We start from the raw sequence: 20,355 nt of genomic DNA on the forward strand, positions 1-20,355 counted from the left end.
TACCTATTCATGGTAGCATTAAGCACTTTTGTAATTATTGCTATCTTTGAAAATTGATTGGGGCACCTGGGTGGCTCAGTCAGTTGGGTGACTGCCTTCGGCTCGGGTCATGGTCCCGGAGTCCCATGGTCGAGTCCTAAATTGGACTCCCTGCTCAGAAAGGAGTCTGATTCTCCCTCTGACCCTCTCCCCTCTCATGCTCTCTCTCATTTTCTCTCTCTCAAATAAATAAATAAAATCTTAAAAAAAAAAAAAGAAAATTGATAATGGTGCAATATATCAGCACCAGGAGGTGGGACTCACTGGGAGCCATCTTAGGGTCTGTCTGCTGCAGTGTCTAATCCTTAAAAGCATTCTATTTATTTATTTATTTATTCATTCATTCATTCATTCATTTTAAAAAGATTATTTGAGAGAGAGTGCACATTTGCATGAGTGGGGAAGAGGCAGAGGGAGAGGGAAAGAGAAAATCTCAAGTGGACTCCCCACTGAGCAGGAAGCCTGATGTGGGACTTGATCTCAGGACCCACAGATCATGACCTGAGTCAAAATCAAGAGTTTGGCACTTATCCTACTGAGCCACACAGGTGCCCCTTAACAGCATTTTAAAATAAGATCCAATGTTTCAGACATTAACACTCCCAAGTTATGCTTCCATAAACTAATTATCATGTAAAACAAGGAGCCAGCCTTTTACTGTTGCCTGTAAAGATCCCATGCCTTTGAATCTATTTGGTCTTTTTCTGGAAACAGACATATATGATAAGATATCTCAAGAAAAGACACGTAGGTGTACACTGGAGCAGAATTTCTAACTTTGTACCTCTATTCCAACAACAGACAGGGATTTAAATTTAGACACTAATTGTAGTTGAATAGACTTTTAAAGTCAAGCTTAAGGATAGTGATTACTTCTAAAACTCCCACCCTTCTTACATCTACTTGAATCTGAAGTATTTCTGCTGTGCTTTGAGCAATAAGAAAAATTATTTCCTTTAAATTTTATTTATTTATTTGACAGAGAGAGATCACAAGTAGGCAGAGAGAGAGGGGGAAGCAGGCTCCCCGCTGAGCAGAGATCCCGATGTGGGGCTTGATCCCAGGACCCTGAGATCATGACCTGAGCCGAAGGCAGAGGCTTAACCCACTGATTCACCCGGTGCCCTGGATTTCCTTTAAATTTTAGTCATTTGCCTTGAAGTTACCTGAAAACATTTAGCCATTTGCTCTTCTAAACTGAAGATGAGACAATAGTATCTCTGACAGTGGTAAAGCTCGTATTTCAGTTGAGATGCACTAGAAGAGCACGAAAGAGTTGATTTTAGGTTCGCTTGCCCTAATTGCAAAGAGTGGCAATTGAAATCACATTGAAGTTTCACTGCAAGTGCACTCACATCCAGATTACAGGCAACTGTTGTATTTTTATATCTAGACTACTATCCAGTGATTTAGAAGATAGATATACTCTAATTTTATTCAGTGTGTTCTTTCTGAGTGCTATAATAGGCTTTTGTTTGCATGCAGACACCTAATTAAGAGAGGGGGGAAAAATATCCCTTGTTAAAATCAGCTGGGAATAATCAGAATGATCATTCTGTGGCTCATAAATATTACATGAGCAATATGGGTGCATCAGTAATATTTAACTGTTTTCCAATTCCACTTAAAACTTTTTGTTCTGAAAGTCTCCAAGCCCAGGAGAAGATTGGTGCTTTAAATTCTTAATCTCAAGAAGAGCTGGTAGGATTTCTATTTGCAGCAGTTTGGTTTATTTATTACATTTTCAAGGATTATAAAAACCAACATGATATTGCTGGGGCCACGTGTTGTCTCTCAGGTTTGTTCTCTAGTGTAGCTTACCCAGAGTCCCGAGGGCAAGGTGACTGCATTTCCTGAGCTATTTTGCCACCCATGTATTGTGCCTCAACACTCGGACTGCCCTTTGTTATTGTTTGAATTCCACTGCCTTTGGGGAACTTGGAGCAATGGCTTACTCTTATATAAATCTTCCCCCCGAATTAAGTCAGATCAGAGTTCTCATTCATCAATTTTAGCTGTAATTGCAGCAAAGAGATGCAGAGAGAGAAATAGATGGTGAAGATATTTATTTACCCTCCCCCAGTTCTCTTTATTGTCCATTCACTGCCCCCCCCCAACATGGTGGTCTCCTTGGGCCCTCAGAAGGCCCTTCAACATTATTACCCATCAGGGAGCTGCCTACTCTTGGTGGAGGACAAGGGGATAAAAGTAGCTGTCTAGCGTGAAGAAGAGCCTTGAGCACCCCCTGGAGATTCAAATGTACAACCAACAGATTTGTGACCTTTATTGTCCTGGTTTTCTTGGTTTTTGCTTTTTTTGGCAAATGCTGTAATTCATTCATTTAAAAATTGGATTTTATTCCAACTGTACTTACTTTAAGTTTTTGGTTTACCAAGAATGTTTTAACCAAAAGGAATAATACTATTTCTTTGTCTTCTTCCAAAATATTGGATTTTTTAGGTCACAGTCACATTAGGTAACTGCAGTGGATATATCATTGTGGTCAGTAAGCAAATGGAGGAGATGTGGGTACCATTCCTTTCCCATAGGTTGTAACCAGATAAGGGGCTATTAGGGGGAGTTCTAATTATGTATCTAGACGGGGATTTCTCAGCTTTGGCACTACAGGTAATTCTTTGTGGCACCACCCTATGCATTGTGGGATGTTTAGCAACATCTCTGGTCTCCACCCACTAGCTGTTAGTCACACCCCCTCCCCAACCCTGTGCCTCTGAGCTGTGATAACCAAAACATGTCTACAAACATTGACAGTTGCCCCCAGTTGAGAACCGTTGGTCTCAGGAAACGATAGGGAATAGAGATGAGGAATACAAAAAAGAAAACAAAAATAAACATTCATTTTAAAATCAGTATGTTTTATAGATTACTGTGTCGAACTTGAGCTAGTGACATGTATTGTACAAGTCAGGAATCTAATATTAGAACTTTTGTAAAAACAAAGCTTTGCCTCTTCCCATGTTCTTAAAATTTATTTTTCTTTTTAACAGTTTTTGTGGTACAGTAATTTCAAGGGCTACAGTAAGTTTAAAGGAATATAGTCACTTTTTGCCCTTTAGTACATTTTCAAGTAGATATTTGTAAATCAGGCTGAGGGCAAAGAATGATGATGTATTGAGTCCTAGCTTGAGAATATTATTCATGTGTAAATTTTTCTCCAGCAAAATAAGAACAAAAGCTCTTGACTGGAGTCCAATTCTGCTAATTATTTTGTGATGAACAGGTTTCCTGTTTTGTTTTGTTTTGTTTCCAAAGAGTGATTTATGTGCTAATAGCAACTGAACAAGAATAAAAAACAGAATGTGAGGCAATGAATTTAAGATTATTGGTGTTTGCAAGTGAGGCCTGTCTTCCCGTGGACAGCAGGTCTCAACTGGGTGATTTTGCACCCTCCCCCCACCCCACCAGGAGACATTTGACAATGTCTGGAGATTTCTGATTTTCACAACTGAGGGAAATGATGCTATTGGCTTCTGGTGGGTAGGATCCAGGATACTTCTCAACTTTCTGCGGTGCCCAGGATAGCCCTCCGTGACAAAGGATTGTCCAGCCCCAGACTTCAGTAGCACCAAGGTTGAGAAACCCTGGCATATACATATGAGAAAGGAAGGCCTCAGCACACAATGTGACTTGAGGGTCAGAGAAAAGCTATTTTGCTGCAAAAAATTGTTGGCCTAGGGGAGTTCATTCCTTTGAGTCTAGCATAGACTTCTCATTCTCTTCTTTTAAAAGCCAGATAGTCCTGGGAGAGATAAGCTATCAAGTTACTAACATACAATCAGAACCCTCCAGACGGTTTGCTCTTATGGTAAGAAGATTGTAGGATAAAGCAAGTACAACAACTGTGTTTGGGGAATGCATCTGGGATTGGGAGAAGTCTTTGAAATGAGGGAGAAGCTGCTGAAAGGGGTATGGGATCTGTAAGGCTGAACTTTAGTATTGCTACATTTCCTTATGGTGGGTTGTTTTCAGGAGCAGTATTAAAGTTTATGAACATACAGAATGGTAAGCTGTATGTTCAGGGGCATGTGCAGAGGAGTTGTATTTTAGATTAAATCTAAAAGATGATTCCTATAAAATGAACTTTCCATATCTTCCATGCTTTCTAATTCTTCAGCTAACGAGTGATGTCGGAGACAACTCATTCCAATAACTCAAGTACTCCAGAGTTTACATTTTGCTCATAGACTTCTACAAGGCATCAATTCTGTCAGAAGCTTTCGGTTTAGTCCTTCATTCTAGCTCTGTTTCTATGTTCTTTCTTTTCACTGTTGCATATTTAATGCCACATATGTGCTCTGAAGTAGGACTAGAATAATTTGAAATACTGGTATCACTTAAAGAAAGTCCTTCCCCCCCACCCCCAGTCCCTTTTCCACTGAAGACTCCAAAATACTTGCAACAGCTCTCCTTTTTCTCTCAGAACAGCTTGAATCTGTGGTCCTTGAACCATTTCTGTTCCTCCCAGATTCTGTGTTTTTGCCCGTGTACTGAAATGGTTCTCATTTGTAAATTGTGGTTCTGTACGAGGAAAGATGGATTTAATTAAGACTGGCACAAACTTTCAAAAGTGATCTGAAGATCAGAGATAGTCACACCACAGGGTCAATCTTTGAGGCACAGTCCCCTATGGTCTGGATTTCCTGACATCTGGTTTTTCACAGTGGCATCCTGTAACACTTCATATTTTTTTCAGTCACAGATCAGCTGGCGGAGGTCCCAGAGAAATTTAATTTTATCATTCCATCTTTCCCACTCTTGCTTGGGTCCTGCTATCTTTATTTTCTCAGGTTTCCCATTTTAGTTGCCAGTGAGCTGTAAATAGAGTTGAATCTTCCACATTTCAGACTTCTATCCCCCACCGACAGGCGCAAGGGAAGACTCTACTTTCCTTGGAAAACACTCCTTAACATTGAGAGATTGAGAATTGAAGATAATGAATTTTTTGATGCTCTTTCATCAGTTAGATTTTTAGGCACATAGTTACTTAAAGTATTAAGAGAAATGTATATAAATTGTTAAGATCTCACTGTTAAGTCACCATAATTATTAATGTCATCCTTCTTGGTCACTTGAAGACCTTCACCCAGTCGGTATATCAGTCCCCCCCCCCTTTTTAAAAAGATTTTATTTATTTATTTTACAGACAGAGTTCACAAGTAGGCAGAGAGGCAGGCGGGGGGGGGGGGGGAGAAGCAGGCTCCCTGCCGAGCAGAGAGCTCGATGCCGGGCTCGATCCCAGGACCCTGAAATTATGAGCCGAAGGCAGAGGCTTCAACCCACTGAGCCACCCAGGCGCCCCTCAATCCCCCTTTTAATTCGGCATTTGTTGTGGCTGGGGACCGTGGTGGACTCGGACCAAAAGTGGGAGCAAAATCATCCACTTCCATAGTTAATATCAGATTGAGTTAGAAATATCTGAGCTCCGACTCTTACATTCACTAAGTGTGACTGAGGTATTAGAGGCTGGAAGTGGTCTTCAATTAAATTTCACCTGTGTAAACGTGGCAAGGCTAATTTTCAGAATCTTTGGCCAGTATTACTTTAAAATTCTGTTGTTGATTCTACTTCATAATCAACAATAGGACTTAAAATTCCCCCCAGATGTGGCAGGTGTAAAGTTTCAGTTATTTAGATCGGTTCTCCATTTATAAAAGAAAAAAGAGAGAGAGAGAGGAAAGAGTGTCTGTAGAAAATGCAGTTCCATTAGTTAGTGCATTGATTTTGTAACATAATATGCTGCCTCTTTGATAAATTATGGAAGTTGCTATCTTTCTGTCAGATGACAAAGGGGAAAATTAAGAAAATACATTTAAATATTTGTTTCTGGTAAACTGAAAAACTATAAATAGTGTGCTTTAGCAGAAAATTCCATCCCCTCAAGCCCTTTTGGCCCTTCCTTACTGCCTTTGCAAGGAAAATAAGTAAGAATTGACAATCATATTCCTGGAGTGGTGGCAGGTTAAGAAAATTCTCTGGGTGAGACATGATTACATCTTCAGGAAATGCATCCTTAGTGCTCCGCTTCCATCTTTTTAGTCTGGCGATGGATAGAAACATTTAAAATATATGCAGCAAATAGAATGAAATTCCTTCAGAGGAAAATAGTAGTGCTCCCTTTTATGTATTTATTTGTTGTTGCTGTAAATTATAAAGCTCTCAAGGCCGGAGGTGGTAGCTTATTCGTCTTTTTCAGTCATTACGTATCAGTGCCTGGTACATAGTAGTGTGTATTGAGCAAATGAAAGCCTATTTTAGGGTATCAAACAAATACGCATTCCCTCTTGTGTCCAGCAATTCTGCAAAGAACTTTGAGGGGAGAGCCAGAGAATGTAGTCAACTTTGATGTAGTTCTGACTTTCAAGGAGATTTCAAGGTAGTTGGGAAGATGAGATGGACACACATGTGTATATGCAAAGTCACTGTGTAACTAGATGCTCCTGTGATAGAGACTGAAAATGTCATAGGACTGGTACAGTCCTTGTAGCTCTAAGAAGTCTGGGAAGGATGATTACTACATGAAAGAAAGGTGGCTTAAAGTGAAGCTTTGTAGATGGGCTAAAAAGAAGAAATGAATATTCTAAATGGGGTTCAGGGAGAGACGTTCTTCTGTCTGAACAAAGATATGGCATAAAGAGTTAGTCTGGGATGCAAACCATGAACAAATTAAACTACTTCATGGTATTTGGAAACAAGGCAGAATTTGAATCTGAAATGCTGTACAGTGGGAAGCCCTGCAGATGGTGACATGAGATGTGACATGACAGTGGTGTTGAAGAAGAATAGTGGAGACCTAGACTCTAGGATGGATGAGAACTGAGCGGACAGGCTCAAGAATATTGGGTAGGAGGCTATTCTCTAATCTAGTTCTAAGGAAGGATTACAAGAATATCTCCTTGGTATTTTGGATTTGGAAGAAGGGGTATAAGGTTAAGTGGGAGTTAAAAACTGTTCTCATAAGGATGCCTGGGTGGCTCAGTCGGTTAGGTATCTGCCATTGGCTCAGGTCATGATCCCACGGTCCTGAGATGGAGCCCTGCGTTGGGCTTCCTGCTCAGCAGAGAATCTGCTTGTTCCTCTGCCTCTTCCCCTGTCTTGTGCTCATTCCCTCTCTCTTTCTCTGTCAAATAAATAAATAAAAAACCTTTAAAATTTTTTTTCTCGTATTTCCCAACATGCATGTATTAGTCAGGTATTGCTACAGTAATGCTGTGTAACAAATCACTCCCAAACTTAATGGTTTATAACAGTGTGCATTTTCTGTTCTTGCTCATAAGTCTTTAGGTTGGCTAAAGTGGTTATTTTTCATGCTGCAACTTGGTGGGGCTTGGTTTCAGGTTTTGGAATCCAGGAATCAGGCTTTGAACTCCAGACTTCATATCTGCAGCCTGGGTCTCATTATGGGACTCAGGCTGAAGGGGCAGAGGATATCCAGAATATGCTCTTCTTGGGATCATCATAGGAGGGCAAAGTATACTTGAAGCTACTGTTTGAGTTATATTCCTTTGGTCAAAGTCAGTCACATGACAAAGCCCAGGTCCATGGGGCAAAGATGTATATATCCCACTCAAATAGAAGGGAAGTTAAGTGAATATTTTCTGAGCAACAACCCTAACTTTTAAAACCGGCATAACCTTTTTGAAATGCATCTGGAAAAATCATTTGCGTGGCTCCTTACTTGTGTAGAGATCAAACTTCTTAGCGAATAGAGTTCTTCATGAGCTACTCACATTCCCATCCCTGTGCTGTCATGCTCCCACCTCTATCTTTCACTCTGATCACACTGATCTATTTGCATTTCACCATGAAATTTCATGCCTCCTGTTCACACACTGTTCCTTTCTGCCTGGAATGTTCCCTTTCTCCTTTGAATCCTTTAGTTCTCAACCTAAGTGTTATCTTCTCTCAGGATTTTCTGACCCCCCTCGAAAGGCTGTTGTTAATGCCACTGATCCTTATTCCCTGATAATTTTTGCAAAACTCTCACAACACCTCCACAGTTTAATGCTGTGCCCTGGATGTTGGGCATGTGGCTTATGTATCTATATTTCCCTTGTGTGTGTTGACTGAATAAGCCCAAGATAATGGGGGTGCCTTTAGAAGGAACTGAGAACTTGGGAAGCAGAACCAAAGGTTTTCTTTGATTTGTTTTTATTTGGTTGTTGTTGGGTGGGTGGATGGAAGGATAAGAAAATGAAGTTCTTCCTTTGGGCCTTTTTGGGTTTGAGGTGAGGGCAGGACATCCAACTGGCTCTCCATAGCTGAAAGTCTGGGCCTGGAGTGAAGGTGAAAGGTCTGGAATAGAAAATCCAGTTTGGCCACCATCTGCAGTAAAACTTGTATTGAAATCTTGACTATGGTGGTATAGTCTTTTCTGCCTAATTATCATCTAAAATCCTAATTTTGAAAGTTCTGCCATAAAAGGGAATTTTTTTAAGACTTTTTTTTTTGGCAGTCAACCCATAAATCATGTCTAAATCATAGAAAATGTTTGAGTGTTCATACTCAGAGGAAAAATGATTGTTTCAACTTGACATATCCTACCTCTAAAACTTTTATTTCTAAACAGCTTACATCAGGAACAGCTGCACAGTCACTTAAAAGAACTAGTTGACTAAGTGCTTTTCAGTTTGTATGGGATGATGTTTTTCCTTTGCTTGGTTAAAAAAAAAAAAAGTCATCTTTGGTTTTTTAGAGCAGGGGTAGCTCAGGATTGCTATCTAAATGGGATATCAGTCTTTGCATAATTTTATAGGTCTGTGGGACACACAGTATATAACAGTTGATCGTCTGAATACTGGCGTATATGGATCTCATCTAGGAAGCCCTTCCATGCGTTACTCCCTAGAAAGGCCTTGGGGGATGGCCACCAATGGGCCTGCCCCCACCTGCCTCATCACTTTATCCTGGTGCCCATATCCTGCCTATATTCATGTCCACGAGGCTCTCTTGACAGTTGCCATATTTGCCCATGACCCTGCCACTCAATCCAGAAGCAATAAAGACATTGCTAACTATACCAGGCTGAAATGGAATTGTTCAACTTGCAACCTCTCACCGATTAATGTTCTAAAGAAACTGGAGGAGAGAGGAGATCCAAGAAATGGCCCAACCGCATAAATTAACATCAAGTTTTAATAGTGAAACAGTAACATTAACAATTAAATCAGAAAACTTTCAAGTGCAATAAATTTTTTTCAACAACTCTGACAAAAGATTATACGATTAAGACAAATAACATTGGGTATATTGCAGTGATTTCCTCCAGATGTCATTAAAACACGTTTGAAACTTGGTGGGGGAAGTTACAGAAGTTACTGACAAATTCACCACGACAGGATGAATCGGCTCATGCAAAGTGACGTGTGCACCTGTAACAATCACACGGGAATTAGGTCTGTATCTCCCACTGCTCATCACATCAGAGACTCTCATAAGACAGAAAGCAAGTCTGAATGGGAGATTACAGAAAAACAGGCAGAGGAAGCAATTAGCAAATGGAGCACATCAGCTCCCCCAACTGAAAGCCTCCTCTTAAAATGATTATGAGCATCTGTGCATGCCGTTGATGGCTGTGTCTGTCTTTGGAGCCCATCAGTGATATTCAGAAAGTGGGAACGATGAGCCTTTCCTCGTCAACGCACCAAGCGCATCCTGAAGTGATGTTCTATGCTTGGAATTCTCGTCTACTCTTTGAAGAAAGGAACTCAACTTGCAAATGTTTTAAAGGCCTGTGTTTGAGAATTAAGCTTGAAGTGGAAAAATGATAGACCTTCTCAGATTCATTATTTTTTAATTACACAAAATCATGTGTTTTGGTGGTAGTTTTAAAAAGCCACTTCACTGGATCTTACCTGCCTGAGTTCTTTTGTCATCTCTGTTCCACCCTCTCTTTGCTCTTATCGCATTAAATCTTTTCTGTAGGTTTTAATACCAGATTGGATTATTTTTGCCCAGTTAATTTGGCATAGAGTAGGGCTGTGAAAATATCTGTGAAGATTTTGAGTTACCTGAAGGTAAGGTGATACATAAGCCAAAGAAGCATGTATGGATTTCAACTCTCATTTAAAAATATCCCCAGGGGTGTCTGACTGGCTCAGTCAGTAGAATGTGTGACTCTTGGTCTTGGGATGGTGAGTTTGAGTCCCACATTGGTGGTAGAGTTTACTTAAAAAAAAAAGAAGAAAGAAAAAAGAAAATAGCCCCAGAACAGTGACTGTAATTATGCAAGAGAAACAAAGATAAAAGTCTAATACAAAGCAACTTTGACATAAATATACAGCAATGTTTAGTAGGAGCAAAGAAGTTCAATATCATAATAGAAGAAAAATAGAAGATTTGCTTGTAGAGAAATTGTCAAATGTGTTGCTGAGTTCAGCTTATTCCAAGCATCCTCTGCTCATTCCTTCCTGATCCCAGTAGCTGCATTAGAGTGTATTTTCCTTGCTGAGAACATTCTTCCCTCTCTGTTCCCTTCTTCAGATTATATTCATACTTCTCAAGATGAACTTCGGCGTTGTTCTTCCCTGGAAAGCCTTCCCAAACCCCGAACTATATTTAGTGACTTTTCTCTCTGTGACCCTGGCATCCTCTGGCTAGCTCTTCCATCACACTACATTACTGTGTTTTATGCATCTGTGAGCTCCTTCCCTACAAAATTGTGTTTTCCATTTCTCAAACCCCTATTACCACAGAAGTTCGCTGAATGAATGGTTCTTTATCTGTAGATCTTACTTTTCTACTTGATACAATATGTAACTCATCAGATACATTTTAAAAAATTAACATGATGGGCAACTGGGTGGCTCAGTCGGTTAAGCGTCTGCCTTCGGCTCAGGTCATGATCATGGGTCATGGGATTGTTCCCTGCATCCAGTTCGCTGCTCAGTGGAGGGCCTGCTTCTCCCTCTCTCTCTGCCCCTCCCTCCAGCTCCTGCTTATTCTCTTTCGCTCACCCTCAAATAAATAAGTAAAATCATGAGAAAAACAAACAAAACCTGACATGAATCTATTTGAAATCTTTATTTGTTATGCCTTGTGTGAATGTTCATGCATGTAGCTGCAGAAATCTAAATGTGCTGGAGTATTTGGTGCTATTCTGGACCCTCCTGGTGGGTTATGTATTAAATGGTATATGCATTGCTCACCTTTCTAAAATCAAAAGGAAAAGGATGACTTGGGGTATGGGTAAGACCCTAAGAGTTTCAGAGAGAGGCTGGTGGATCTCTCCATATACACACTGTTCCCTGACATAGTACCTACACTTAGTGGGCATTTGCATTAGTTAAGGTTGGCTGTGCCAGCTGCTGTAATAAAGACTGAGAGACAACCACATCCATTATATGATCCCTAATATTCTTTTAAGGTAGACCACATGGAATTGAACTGATTCAGAAGTGCAGGAGTTTCAGCGAGTTGCCTTTTCCGATGATTTACTTGACAATCACATGAGTATAATTGAAAATAGAGGAAGGTGATAGGTGATTGATAGTCTACATTAGGAAAGAAGGGACCAGAAGAATGACCATCTATTTCTCAGATATTATGAGCCCGGACAAATAGTGATTTAAGAGAACAATGTTGCCAAGCCATCTCCTCCAGCCCAGAGTGCCAGAAACACAGAGAAACTGACATTAAAAAAAACAAAACAAAACAAAGAAAGCAATCAAGCTATTGAAGAAGATGGGTAAGTCATCCTATCTAGTACACTCACAACACCAATTTTCAGTTTTGAATTTTTCCTCTGAGAGGCTTGCTGGAATGACTTGACCCGCAAAACTGATGCATTTTTATCTTTGTAATTAAACCAGACTTTTGGAAGTGTTCCCTGTAAATGAATTCTTCAGAATCGCCATGGAATTAATCCTCTCCCCATCATTTTTTTCCCAAAGACTATTGGTCTTGAATAAAGATGGATTTCCCATAATTAACAGACTAAGACCAATGCCTAGGCTTTTAGAAAATATGATCTAGAGTGGGCCATGAATGTCTTGTCTGTGTGTAACCAGAATCTAGGAAGTAAATTATAATAATCGTGGTTCTAACTCTTCCTGGGGCCAGCAGACCAGCCATTGACACACAAAGCTCTGCGTTAAACACGGGATCAGGCGCCTCCTCAGAGGCTTGTTCTCATAATGCTGGAAAGGAAGGTGCAAAATGTGACCACAGAGCATTGGACTTCCTTCTCAGTGCATTCTGTAGAGCATTTATTACCTAAATTCTGGACAATGAAGGATGTGTTTTAATTAACTTTCTCTCTAGTGAGTTCTTGGACCCCTCACTCCCCTTTATGTGCCTGGAATGATATACAGGAGTAATAGCCTGGCTGCTTCTGCTCATGCGGGTAGAGGAATCCGTTATTTTCCCAGGCTTATTCATAGGCAGGTGGCTTTGATTGTGTGTCAAGTCAGCAATTTGAAGAAACTCAACAGCATTGCTCTTAGAATTTCATTTCTAATCACGGGACAATGCCACAGACTGATTTAAAGCAAGTGTGTAACAGAAAAGCCAAGTAAAATTAAGTCATGTTAGAAGGCAAAAGCAATCATATCATATTCTTATTCCTCTCTACCTTATGCACAATTTTTAAGGCCTTCATTCGAATGCAATAGTATTGACAACTGACAGCCTTTGTGTTTATCGCTATATCTCTACTTCCTGGAATGTGCACAGTGTAGAGTAGATGCCCAATGTTTGTTGAATGAGTGAAAAAAATCCTTTAGAAACTGGAGGAGGAATCCCTGAGGAGTCATGTAGTCATTCACTCATTCTTTCAGTAGACCATTTTTTAAAAAATTGTGTTATGTTAGTCACCACACAGTACATCATTAGTTTTTGATGTAGTGTTCCAAGGTTCATTGTTTACGTGTAACACCCAGTGCTCCGTGCAATACATGCCCTCCTTAATACCCACCAACAGGCTCATCCATCAATAGACCATTATTAAGAAGTTACCACGTATCTCTTAGTATTGGGTATTGAGGGTGTAATGCTTGAGTTTTTTAAGCCTAGAGAGGTAGGATTTGGAGCATGTAGATGCACTGACATAATATATTTACCAAAGTTGCCATGGTAGACATACATTTCAATAGTCCCACTAATAGAGGAAGGGATAGGAATTTCTCTCTCAAAGACTCAGCTTCTCAGACATTATTGGGTGGAGTTTTAACAAAAGAAGCAGGGGCTGAGTAGGTGTCTACCGTCTATTCTAGAAGCTGCTCTTACATTAAGCTCCTCTTATCAAGTCCCCATGATTTAAGGAACTCAAACTCAAACACACCAAGTGCAGTGACCCAGGAGCAGCCGCTGCATCGAGCTGGGTCCCCCCAGCCATTCCTACCTCTTCTAGTCCGACACAGTGCAAGAGGGTCTGAGATGTGAGGGGACTGATTTGGAAAGCTCGCTCTGCAAGTTGCCTTACACTCATATAAGATTGACTTCTTTGGGAGTAAAATAAGGATGTTATAAGAGGGTAATAGAGATGTCACGGCACCGAGGGAAGGGATCTGTTGCAGCTTACTAGAACCTTGAACCTTACACCCCTCTTGAGGTTCTGCTAAGGAACCGTTACTTCTTTTCCCCATTTGTCACCTGGTTCCTTTTGCTCCTCTTGCTGTGCCTCCTTTATCTACCCATCGTCACCCAAACATACATCACGAACATTATGAAATGCACCGTTTTTTGTTCTTTGTTTTTTCGGTACACTTGATCTCAGGTTGTAGACAACTGATAGAGTGTGGGTTTCAGGCGCATGGGCTTCTAACATAATTAGCTCAACTGAGGTCTGTTACAAATCTGTCCCTTCCTTCCCTCCTTCCCTCCCTCTACCTCCCAAAAGATAGGCTGGGCCAAGACTGGCTTTTCCTCTCCTCTCCTCTCCCCTTGGTTCTCAGTGCTGGTTGCCTAATAGAATAATTTGACAAGCTTTCTAAAACTGCTTCTGGGTCCCACCTTCAGCTACACAATTGATCTGAGCCTGGACGACATTATGTATTAAAAGCACCAGAGGGGGCACCTGGGTGGCTCAGTGGGTTAAAGCCTCTGCCTTTGGCTCAGGTCATGATCCCAAGGTCCTGGGATCGAGCCCCACATTGGGCTCCCTGCTCAGCGAGGAGCCTGCTTCTCCTTCTCCCTGCCACTCTGCCTACTTGTGCTCTCTTTGTCAAATAAATAAATAAAATCTTTAAAAAAAAATAAATAAAAGCACCAGAGGCTGAGAACCGCTGCTCTAAAGCGGAGCTCCATGTGGGTCTTGGTAGGATGAAGGACAGACATCTGCCTGGGCTAAGGGTCTGCCAGTCTGATTCAGGTTGACTACTGCTTCCAATTTAAAGCAGTAGGATCCCGATTGCAGCTGGCTCTTGGTGTTTACTCAGTTGCTGGAGAATAAGTGAGTAGAGTTCCCTTGCTTTGGACACACTGACAGTATACTTAATTATGAACATGGCTTCTGATTGGCATTATCACATTTAATTGCCAGGCAGCCCACCTACTACCTGTCTGGTTGTGTTCACCAGGAAGCCTGGCCTGGCCCATACCACACTATGAGCCAGTGCCTAATAAACTTAGGCCCCTAAATCCTTATATTGTATATCATCTTGGTAAAAATGGAAACAAATTGAAACAGGCTAGATTTTAACCTTGTGGTTTAGCGTCTGTGCTTGCTGTCCACGGTGCCCTCTTATGTTTATGTGAGCTGTTGGGCTCTGCAACCTCTCAGTGCCAGGAGGCCATGTTCTGTCCAGCCCAGCGCAGCCCCTTGGCCTCTGTGCGGGGGCTGGGTGCTCCTCCATCCCAGTATCAGGAAGCATGTTCCGCTGGCCCAGCACTCTGCCTGGCTTCTTTCCCGTTGTTTAGATCTTTATACCCCATGTATAACCTTCATCATCATTTCCTGAAATGCAAAATACACCATCAATAATTTGGGGACAAATCCTTTTAGTAACTGATCTGTGAACTTGTCAGGTTTCATCGATTAGCATACATTCAGATTCTGTCAAATTCTAAGCAATTTTCAAAATACCTAAATGACACCTGAATTATGCCTCATTTTATTATGCATTCTTCAGAATTAAGTCTGAGTAAACCAGTTGTCTGTTTTATTATTATTCTCTAGCCATGGTCTGAATTGGGGCTTCTCACATTTTAGCATGCTTAAGAATCATCTGGAAAGCTTGTAACACACAGATGGCCCGACACCCCCCCCCCAAGAGATTCTGATTGAGTCGCTCTGGGACGGGGCCCAAGAATTTGCACTTCCAACATGCCCGGTGATGCTGCTGCTGCTGGTCCGTGGACCATACTTCAAGGAGCACTGGCCTAAATCACAGATATCCCATCCCGGGTTGACAGTTTCTCTTTGAACCTCAGCTTGACCATTACTGAGCCTCCCCAGTGCAAAGAACTTGTGACAAGATGATCATTTGCTTGGTTCTCTTTATTTTGCCATTATATATATTTTTGTAGTCTAGACAGAGTCCATTTCACCTCGAGTGTTTCCTTTAATCCCTAAGTACCTGGAGATGCAGAACCATTGTGTAGAATTTTATTGTCCTACTTTTTACCCTGATGAATCATCTTTTAACAGACATGTGAGCCTTCACTAAATGCATTATGTCATTCTTCTGAGCCCTGCAGAGAGAATTGATATGCCTTTGGGTCTGATGTGAAATGATGGCTTCAGTGTGCCCGTCATACAGCAACTCTGACTTGAGGGGCTGGCCCAGAAGTGTGACAGAAAACCCTGTGGCCAACGCTAAGTGGGGAAGGGGTGGCTTGCGACCCTGTTACTCAAGCCTCCTGCCTCCATGCTTCTGTGAGCAGGCCTGTCTCCTCCCAGGCTGCCACATTCAAAAGTGGGATTTATTTTTAGAGAAGAAGTCATTAGTCATTAGACTCTCTCCTGCTTCTTTTTTCCCTTTGGGTAAATTTTAAGAACCTGATCTTTTAAGAAAATTTTCAGGCTCTTAGAAGAAATGGTAAAATGATTATAGCCTTGGTACAATGAAGCTATTTGCCTCTCTTCCAGACAAAGGCAATCTTCCCACAGGAGTCACTGCTCCTGGTCCCTACATCTAAACCAGCTTTATCTTTTTAGCTTTTTTTGAGAATCCCTTGGCTCTTCTGATTTCCTGGCCCCCTCAAACCTAGGATTTGAGAAACTAATTCTATCATACACTTAACATTTGCTCTTTAAACCCATTATAAAATCCATAATGGAAGTTGATTCTTAGCAAAATAGCGCTCTGGCGTAGGTATGTACAAATTTTCACTTAAGAACAGAAGGATTTAATAGATATCTATATTGAAGCAGAAATAACTGAAAACAAGATTTCTCTAATGTCTTTAAATTTGGGGTTATATTACAAGAACTTTTTGCATGTTTCCATTGCCTTGGGCTAAGTAAATGCCATGTTAATGGGTTTACTACCAGAAGGATGCCAAAATGACCAGTTTTTGTTTTTAGATGTTGTGTTAATGGGTTTACTACCAGAAAGCTCACTAAAATAGCCAATTTTTTGTTTTTAATGAACCTGTATCTGTAAATATGGAGTTGGGAACATCATTTTGAAGCATATCAGAATTTCATAATTGCCTGGTGGCTGATAAAGCCAAGGATCCCTGGAGAGGAACACAGCACATTTCATTATAACCTTCCCTCCCTCCCCATAGCGGTAACATTTTATTTCTACAGTTTAATCTTACTGGGTGAGACAGAGACCATCAATTTCAGGAAAGCAGGAGGTAGATTTTGTGAAGGGATACCAGGAACCCAAAGAGAAGGGATTCTGAAATATGGCAACCCAAAGTCCAAAGAGTTTCTGTGGTCTTGAGTCTATAGGAGGGGCCACACTACTCTTCTGTTTTGTTGAGGTGATGGAGAAGGAGGAGAGAGAGGTTGAGTCTCAGCCTTCTCTTCTACTTTAAGGCAATTAAGTATGGCAAGGTATGAGGCATATGGCTGGCTCAGTTGCAAGGGTATGCGACTCTTGTTCTTGGGGTTGTGAATTCGAGTCCCACGTTGGGTGTAGAGTTTACTTAAAATTAAAATCTTTTTTAAAAGAGTGCAAGTTAATATGACCACAAATTCCTTGATGCACCTCTCATTGGAAGATTCTGTGACCCTTCCATGGGGCTCCTGGGTGGTCCAGTTGTTTAAGTGTCTGACTCTTGGTTTCAGCTCAGGTCATGATCTCAGGGTCACGGGATCGAACCACACATTGGGCTTCACATTCCACATGGAGTCTGCTTGGGATTCCCTCCCCTCTCTCCCTCCCCTCTGCCCTTCTGCTTATGCTCGCTCTCTCTCTCTCTCTCAAATGAATTTAAAAAAAAGATTCTCCATGACCCCTCTACTTGAATCTTGGTGGGCTTTGTGATGGCTTGAGCAATAGAATACAGTGGGATATTGCTGTGCCAGTTTCTGGGCCCAAACCTTAAAAGAAAACCCACTCTTGAAACCTAGCTTCCATGTCGTGAGGAAGCCTAAGCAGCTCTGTGGAAAGGCCCACATGGAGGGACTGAGGCCAGATCTCAGCTAGCACCAACCTGCTAGCCACATGAGTAAGCCGTGTTCGAATCGTAGCCTCCAGCTTCAGCAGAACTGCCCCAGCTGCTACTGTGTGGTACAGAGGTAAGCCTTCCTGCTATGCCCTGTTCACCTTGCAGATTCAGGAGCGACGTCAATGATTGTCATTATTTTAAACTGCTGAGTTTTGAAGTCATATTCTCATATTGCTATTCTCTGTATAGCAATAGATATCCAGGACAAAGAGCATCTCCTTTTTCTACTTTTCTACTCTTTGCCGTGCTGAGACAATGCCAAGACTATGCAACAGCTCTCATGGCAGAGCTTTTCAGGCAGGCTCCTGCTGGAATTTCCAAAACCCATGATACCCTTGGAACGGGTGTCCTGGTGTCCTTCCAGTTCTTTTCCCTGGTAAATGCCATAGTCTAAAATGCTCCATACCCTCCCCCAGCTCCATCGTCCACGTAGTATTGCTTTCTCTCATTCGGAGCCCACTGATTAACCAAGTAATGTGTTTGAGGTCAAAAGCAAGAAGTAGCCTGAGATTTCCAACCTACTGCTAGTTACGCCAATAGAACACTTTTATCAAGGTGAAAAGCTTCTCAGTCTTCTATATCTGCCGCCCCACCCAGGTGACATAAATAGGCCTTTAAAGGTGTAGGGAAATCTGTGATATTAAATTGTGAGCAGGGGTTGGTGACCATTAGCCAAGAGCAAAGATTGGCCTATTGGTGGCCACAGGATGGGACCTGCCCTCCAAAGAATGCTAAGAGGGTGAGGACACTCACCACTGAGAAGAGGAAGCAGAGATATACTGAAAACGAGACAAGAAATGGGGACTATGTCAAAAATACACTTAGGTGGTTTACCCTGCCCAAGGGAGAGTATACTCCTGAGTCACTGCCTGTGGGGCTGATGATGAAACATCACTGTGATTAATACTGATACTCCTTCCATACGATGACATAGTAGGGCTTTCTTGGTGCTGGGTGACGCTTCCACATCCTGTATGAATTAAGGCATGTTACTAGTACCCTGACTTATGTCTGAGGAAATTGAGGCATTGGAGGAGAGGCCATTTGGCCAGCCCAGTATGACAGTGCATCACCAAATTCAGAACCAGGATTCAATCCCAGGGGATCTGGCTTCATCATCTGTCACCCCTGACATCAGAACTCTAGGTACAAAGACTGCAGGGAGCCCAGTCCGAGTTCCCAGTGCACCTGTAGTCGTTGCTTCGTGTTGTAGATCACGTCATACTCGTGTCACACGGGCTAAGAGATGCTTCATTTTTCTTATTTTAAACACATTTTAGGGGTGCCTGGGTGGCTCAGTTGGCTAAGCAACTGCCTTTGGGTCAGGTCATGATCCCTGGTCCTGGGATCAAGTCCCACATCGGGCTCCCTGCTCAACAGGGAGCCTGCTTCTCCCTCTCCTGCCACTCCCCCTTCTTGGGCTCTCCTGCTCTCTCTCTCTGTCAAATAAATAAATAAAATCTTAAAAAAATAAAAACAAAAAATCCTCACATTTTAAGGGGGCCTGGTTGGCTCAGTCAGTTAAGCATCTGCCTTCGGCATAGGTCATGATCCCAGGGTCCTGGGATAGAGCCCTGCTTCAGGCTCCCTGCTCAGTGGGGAGTCTGCTTCTCCCTCTCCCTGTGCCCCTCCCCACTACTCATGCTGTCTCTCTCTATCTCTCTCTCAAATAAATAAATAAAATATTTTTAAAAACACATTTTAATCTTAGATATATCATATGTCCTTTTGTAGGCTGTTTAAAGTTATTCTCAGAAGAAGGTAGGGTGAAAATGAACAAATATGGAAACATATCTTACAGAAACTGATGTAAAAGACCACAGTGTAGTTTTGTGCATTAAGAATGACGATTTGGGGGCCTAGCCCATCACCCAGTTAGCCTACTGGCCTTTACTGTGATCAACCAGGAAACTAGGTCACATTTGCATTAGGCATGTGTTCCTGAATTTACAGGCATTCTAATAACCCTTATTACAGTGACTTTTAAAAATATTAATTCTTGCTTTAAAAAATTAGATGTAGATTTTTTTTAGTCTGCAAACATTTATTGGTTGCCCACAGAGAATTAAATGCATACTTCATGATATGGATTTTGCCAATAGGGTAGCCTCCAGCTCAGAGAACCACCTGCTTATACTGAAACCTTTCATTTGCATTAAATTGCATGCATAATTTAACACCTCAAAGAAGCTCAAAAACAAATCCCTTCTTTCTCACTGGGCAGAAATAAGTAGACTCTGCCTAACTGTAAAGAATGCGACCCATTTCAGAGAAAGGGGTACATATTTTTTAAAAAATCCTGTTTGTGTATCAAAACACGATGTAGTTATCTAATATAAATGCAAAGACATTACAAATATTTTTAAAAAATTCATGAGTTTAGTGTTTAATACATTCAGAATAAAGTCAGAATGTTTTTACTGGAAGACATAAAACAATTGTCCTGTATTCTCCCCACTCTGCTTTTTTCCAGTGTTTCATATCAGCTGTGTAAACAGTCGATACTGAATAGTAAAGAGGTGTTGCTGAGCAGATAATGGGCTTGAATTAGATAAACTTGGCTGGGACAGACTGAACATACCATGGGGGCATATTATTCTTACTTATGGTTTAATCTGATAGTTACTTGAAGTCAATAACTTGAAGATGTTGAGTGAAAAGAGCATGGGGCGCCTGGGTGGCTCAGTGGGTTAAGCCTCTGCCTTCGGCTCAGGTCATGATCTCAGGGCCCTGGGA

At 41.5% G+C, this 20,355-nt stretch overlaps 1 protein-coding gene across 1 annotated transcript in view; it reads left to right on the top strand.

Annotated features, from left to right (window-relative positions):
- FRMPD4 (FERM and PDZ domain containing 4) overlaps nt 1-20,355 on the top strand; it is a 793,238-nt gene that overhangs the window by 95,978 nt on the left and 676,905 nt on the right. The window lies entirely within an intron of this gene.

Source organism: Martes martes (assembly GCF_963455335.1).
Source record: "Martes martes genome assembly, chromosome: X".
In the NCBI taxonomy this organism is placed as follows: Eukaryota; Metazoa; Chordata; class Mammalia; order Carnivora; family Mustelidae; genus Martes; species Martes martes.